Consider the following 6,576-nt stretch of genomic DNA (forward strand, 5'->3'; position numbering starts at 1 on the left):
CTCCACTACACCCCCGGAGTAGGGTCCTGAGGCTTCTCACAGCCCAAATGCCCACCCAGCAGTGGCATGGGGTATGCCAGTCAAACTTCCTGCTTCTACTTCCATGAGAGACCCTAGCCCTGTGGCGGGTTAGACACGGGCCACCATTTTAACCCACAGGGGCCCATGATTGCAGAGGGTTAAAGTCCATGCCAGCATGGCAGCAGACAAGCAGCATGGCATTCAAGGTCACAAATAGATCCACAAACATGAGGCAGAGAGAGTTAACTGGGAATAGTATGGACCTTTGAGACCTCAAAGCCCACTCCCAGTGACACACTTCAACAAGGCCACACCTCCTGATCCTTCCCAAACAGTTCCACTCTACTGGGACCAAGCATTGAAACGTTTGAGCCTATAGAGCTATTCTCACTCAAACCACCATGAGGAGTCTAGATATATTGTTTCATTTGAGGACACATTCTGTATGTCCATGTGTCTATGATATAACATCTACAGCTCAATTACACAATGTTTTCAAATCAATTCTTCATACATGTATTGACCTATGGACACTGGCAAGCATTCCTTATTGGCTCTCAGATTTCTATCTGCTCCCCTCCTTACTCCTTATTCTCACTCATCTTCTCTAAAAAACATCAACAGTTACATGTAAGATGCAGAAGATTCCCCACCTTCACTTGCCTACTAAGCCCCAGTTTCCAGTTCCAGTCCACAGAGGCTATTATTCATTAATAATGATCATTAATAATTGGTAATTGTCTTAATCAGGGTTTCTATTCCTGCACAAAACATCATGACCAAGAAGCAAGTTGGGGAGGAAAGGGTTTATTCAGCTTACACTTCCACATTGTCGTTCATCACAAAAGGAAGTCAGGACAGGAACTCACACAGGTCAGGAACTTGGAGGCAGGAGCTGATGCAGAAGCAATGCAGGAGTGCTGCTTACTGGTTTGCTTCCCCTGTCTTGCTCAGCTTGGTTTTGTTTTGTTTGTTTTTTCAAGACAGGGTTTCTCTGTATAGCCTTGGCTGTCCTGGAACTCACTCTGTAGACCAGCCTGGCCTCGAACTCAGAAATCCACCTGCCTCTGCCTCCCAAGTGCTGGGATTAAAGGCGTGTGCCACCACTGCCCAGCTTCAGCTTGCTTACTTATAGAACCCAGGACTACCAACCCAGGGATGACACCACCCACAATGGGCTGGGCCCTCCCTGCTTGATCACTAATTGAGAAAATACCTGACAGCTAGATCTCATGGAGGCACTTCTCAAATAAGGCTTCTTTCTCTGTGATAACTCCAGCTGTGTCAACTTGACACACAAAACCAGCCAGCACAATAACATTAACATTATTAATATTATAATAACTAATGCCAATTATGATTACTATGAAAATTAATTTTAATTATTACAATATTGATGTGTTATATTGTGTTATATGCTAACATGATATTAATTATAGTTATAATAATTATTAATAACAATTTCTTGTGTCTTTTCTACTTCATTGCATGTGTGTGATGTGAATACAAAAAAATGCATATTCTTACTCTTTTTCTCCTGAAATGAAATTTTCTCTGTGTGTGTGTATGTGTGTGTGTGTGTGTGCGCACGCGCGTGCACCTGTGCACAGGTGCATAAATGTGAGTAGTCCCTCAAAAAAAATCTAGAAAAGAGATCAAAAGAGAAAAAGATAGGTGCTGAGGTTGGGAAGTTGGAAGGCAAACTTAGATGTATAGCATGAAAGAGGCAAAGACATTGGGAATGTTCCAAAGAAGAAGAAGATGGGGGAGGGGAAATCTACTAAAACACATGTGGCTTGGAAAAGCCATATTTAATTATTATAGTATATTTATTTTTATTTATATATAAAATATACACATTATGTTTAAAATAATGTATGCAAACTTAAAAATAAATAAATGAACAAAAAGTATGTGTACCACTGGGCATCTCTCTTCTTTTTGCTCACTACAGTGTGAGTATTTTCTTTAGTGGAACACAACTTCTTCATATTTCTGACAACACAGCATTCCATATTATGTGTCTCATACTTGAAACTATTTTATATAGATGAATATTTTCTTTTCTTTGCTGCTTCTAGTATTTTTGCAGTTGAGAGTAAGTACGTATCATTTCTCGCTTCTCACATGTGCAAAGATCTCTCTGTGCATTCCCAGAAGCAGAGCTCCTGCTGAGAAGTAAATGTGTCTGTATTTTACAGACTTTGCTAAATGACTTTGATAATTGTAACTATGTATCATTTTGCAAGTGTATGAAGGTGCATCCAGCAGACCTACCCACAGCGTCTAACAATGCTCTTGAAATTTGTGAGGACTAATGGAGAAAATTATTTTTAACATCCATCACCTCTGTACCAATAACAGTTATCATCTTCTTTTATGCTTTCAACCCGCTTACATATTGTTTCCTATAAATTGTTCATCCATATGCTTAAACATGCTTCACACTTTACGCATCTTTTGATGTCTGCCTCACCAGCTTACAGGATTGCCATATACTTGAGGAAGTTAAACTGGTTTTGTCTGTAACACAATTTTTACATACTGTTTCCCAGTGTGTTGTTTATGTCTCACACTAATAATGGTTTACATTTTGTCAGAATCACACAGGAGTTTTAGCATCCAGTTTTTATTTCTAATATGCTAATGTATGTATATTTGCTTTTGAGAATTCAAAACAGGGCCTTTTCCACACCAGTATTACAGGGGAGTTAAGTCCTCCATGTCTTCTTCGTTTAAATATACCCATGTTTTCACATTTAAATCTTTGTCTGATACTTATCCTGTAGTGTATGTGCCATGGATACAGTTTTATTTCTCCAACTAGTAACAAATTACCCCACCACTTTTTTTTTCTGAGTAATATACTTCCTCCTCCTCCACCCATTTGCCTTGAGATGGTGTCTTTTTAGTTTATTCAATTTCTGAGTGCATCTGACAGTTTCTGGACCTTCTGTTCCACTGACTGTGCGCCACTGTGCGCCTGACTGTGTGCCACTGATTATTGAGGTAACAGTCAGGGCTCCCCGAAAACTTAGAGCAGAGCGAATGGGCCATTTTGCAGAAAGACTATTTTATGGTTTGGGCTCACACAGTTAGGGAGGCTGAGCAATCTCTCCATCTACCTGTGTGATTCAGAGACCCAGAAGCTCGACCAATGCAGGTCAAATCCTGACAGCTGGTGACATAAATTCCAGCCTTACAGCAAAATCTTGCTAGTGTATGCAATGGTGTCAGCGTTTGGAAGCTGATTATGGGATGGATCCCTGGATATGGCAATCACTAGATGGTCCATCCTTTCGTCACAGCTCCAAATTTTGTCTGTAACTCCTTCCATGGGTGTTTCTACAAATGTTTTATGATTGTATTCTTCTTTTTAAAATTCTGACTCAAGTTTTTGCTTATCTTAGAGTCATTACTGACAAGAATTTTTCTAGGAAATGCCCACAAATTTGATTTTGTTTCCATTGCGGCTTAATTTGAAGTGGGCAGGCCAAATGAAAATTAGACATTCAAAAGATGTGTTGGGTGTAATGTCTGTGATGGGCAAAGGAGGAAGAGTGGTCAGGAAAACGCCTTCCGAGCATGGGATGGCTGGACAACCCAAGAAAGAAGAAGACGTTAGGGCATAGAGCACCACATCCCCTAGAGCCCTGAAGAAGTCACAGTCCAGTCAACAGGGCTCTCAGAACAAGGACTGTGTACTAGGAAAGGCTCACACCCACTGTGTGTAAACAGCCAGGCTGTCTTTAGAAAGACGAAAGCCAAGTCTGGCTGCAGTTGATTCCAACACATGTCCTGAAAGACTCACTGTTGAAGGAGTCACAGCCACCACACTCATTGTGCGAGAGTCCTATTTGAATATAATTTATAGGCAGACATGCACAGATCTTAGGTGCACACAGTGAACGGGTTTGAGCAAGTTCATGAATCCATTTACACCATCTGAAACACGATGGAAAATGTTTCACACAAGGATAGTCACTTTTGTCCTTAGATACAATCAAACACACTTCCCTCAACACCCACTACCCATCCCCTCTACCCAACCCTCCTTTCTCACTCCCCCCCCATGCATGCCCTATCCCACCCCCATTACCCCACCCCTCTACCTCATCCCCCCTACCCAATCCCCCTTCCTCACCCCCTCACCCCTACCCTGTCCACCCTGTACCCCACCCCCACTACCCCATTCCCCACTACCCACCTCCATGACCCCACCCCCACAGGCACACTGAGGCAGCTGTGGCTCTGTTTTGCTGTGGTTTATTTTGCTTGCTTTGAGGTCTAGACAAATGGAGTCATACCACGTGTTCCATTCTGCTTCCGGCCTCTCTGGAACAGGACAGTGCTTTCCATATTCATGCATGTTACTGCATGTCCCAGTACTTTCCAATTCTCTGTTCCATGATATAGACAACTATTTGTTTATTTTTTTTTTCTTTTTAGGGACCTTTATTTTTCTCTGGTCATTACCTAATACAGATAACTTTATTGTAAACATTTTTAAAAAACATTTTATGGATGTGTGTTTTTATTAATCTTTGATCAATATCCAGGAGTAGAATTGCCAATTTACATGCTAATTGCATATTAAGTTTATAAGAAACTTGGCAGTTTTCTCATTCATTTGTAATATCTCTCGTACAAACGTCTGGCTATGTTTTGGGCCATGTTTAACTGACTCTACATTGAATGGTAGTACATTGGCATCATTAAGAGGGAAGATTTAATCTTTTTATTTATGTGTATATGTGAGACGGTGTTTCTGCTACATAGGCATGGGTACTGGCAGTGGTGGGAGCCAGAAGAGGGTGTTGAATCCCATGGAGCTAGAGTTAGAGATGACTGTGAACTGCCAAACATGAGTCTGGGGAAACCAAACAGGGTCCTCTGCAAGGGCAACAAGCACTCCTAACTGTGGAGCTACCTCTCCTGCCCAGTACTGTTTGTGTCATCTCATCATTCAGTTATTGTTACATGTAACTATACTGCTCAAATGATCCAGAGGGCCCCGTTCTCCTGCTGTTCTCCATTCCTTCCGGCTCTTACACTCCTGACTCCATTTCACTGAGATTCCCTGAGCTTTGAGGGGAGGGATTTGATGGAAAAATCCTAATGAGAGCTGTGTACTCTAAGGACTCTGCATTATGTCTGGCTGGGAGTCTCTGTCTCTGTTCCCATCTGCTTCCGGTGGTCCTGGGTTCTATAAGAAAGCAAGCTGAGCAAGCAATGGAAAGCAATCCAGTAAGCAGCATCGCTCTATGGCCTCTGCATCAGTTCATGCCTTCAAGTTCCTGCCCTGTGTGAGTCCCTGTCCTGACTTTCTTTGGTGATGAACAGCAGTGTGGAAGTGTAAGCTGAATAAACCCTTTCCTCTCCAACTTGCTTCTTGGTGGTGATGTTTTGTGCAGGAATGCAAACTCTGAATAAGAAGACACTGTTCTTCTCTAATGAGAGACAGAGTAGATCCAGAAGGGGAGGGGAGGTGGGGAGGAACTGGGAAAAGCAGAGGGGGGGGGGAAACTATAATAAGGATAAATTGTAGGGAGAAAGAATCTATTTTCAATAAACTAGAGGGAAATACCTGGGCTGTTGTGGTACATGCCTTTAATCCCAGCCCTCCAGAGGGAGAGGCAGGCAGATCTCTGTAAATTAAAGGCCAACCTGGTATATAGAGTGAGCTCCAGGACAGCCAGGGCTACACAGAAAAAAAAATATCTTGAAAAAAACCAAAAAGGAAAAAAGAAAGAGAAGAGGAGAAACAATGAAGGAATGAGACGAAAAAACAAAAATTTTAAATAAATAAATAAACAAATAATAAATAAGTAAATAAATAAATGTGTGTGTTGGTCACTCTTTTGTTCTTCCTCTTCTTCTTCTCCTCCTCCTCTCCTCCCCCTCCCCTTCCCTCCCTCTCTCCCTCTCCTCTTCTTCTTCTTCTTCTTCTTCTTCTTCTTCTTCTTCTTCTTCTTCTTCTTCTTCTTCTTCTTCTTCTCCTTCTTCGCCATGTTTTTGTAGCAGCTCATAAATTCTGCTGCTGTCTTCCACATTAAACCACCTGCACTAAGGTTGTATCCACCCCTAACCCTTTATTACTTGTTATCAAGTTTTGGATTTCCTGACAGTTGGCTAGGAAAAAGAAAACACAATAAGTTGCCAGCTTTCTCACATTAAGGTTTTTTTGCTTCCACAGTGTTTGCTGACTCTCTAGCTCCAAACCTGATTTAGCCCTGCTTAATTTCTTACACATAAATGATACAACATTTCTACTTAGAAAGGGCTTGTTGCTGCTTTTGAAATGCACTTTCAGGGCTGGGGAACTGGCACCATGGGTGAAGTGCTTGCTGTGCAGGTAGAAGGATCTGAGTTCAGATCCCAGCATCCATGTGTGCCGGCTGTGGCAATGGCAATGGCAATAACCCAGTGCTGAGGAAACAGAAAAGGGCGTACAAGAGGATCCTCTGCTGGAAACAGTAAGCTCGAGTTTCAGTGAGAAAGCTTGACTCAGAGAGTAAGAGATATTGGTGAAGATTCCCCAGTGTTGACCTTTAC

This window comes from Mus musculus, chromosome 15 (assembly GCF_000001635.26).
Source record: "Mus musculus strain C57BL/6J chromosome 15, GRCm38.p6 C57BL/6J".
NCBI classification, from domain to species: domain Eukaryota; kingdom Metazoa; phylum Chordata; class Mammalia; order Rodentia; family Muridae; genus Mus; species Mus musculus.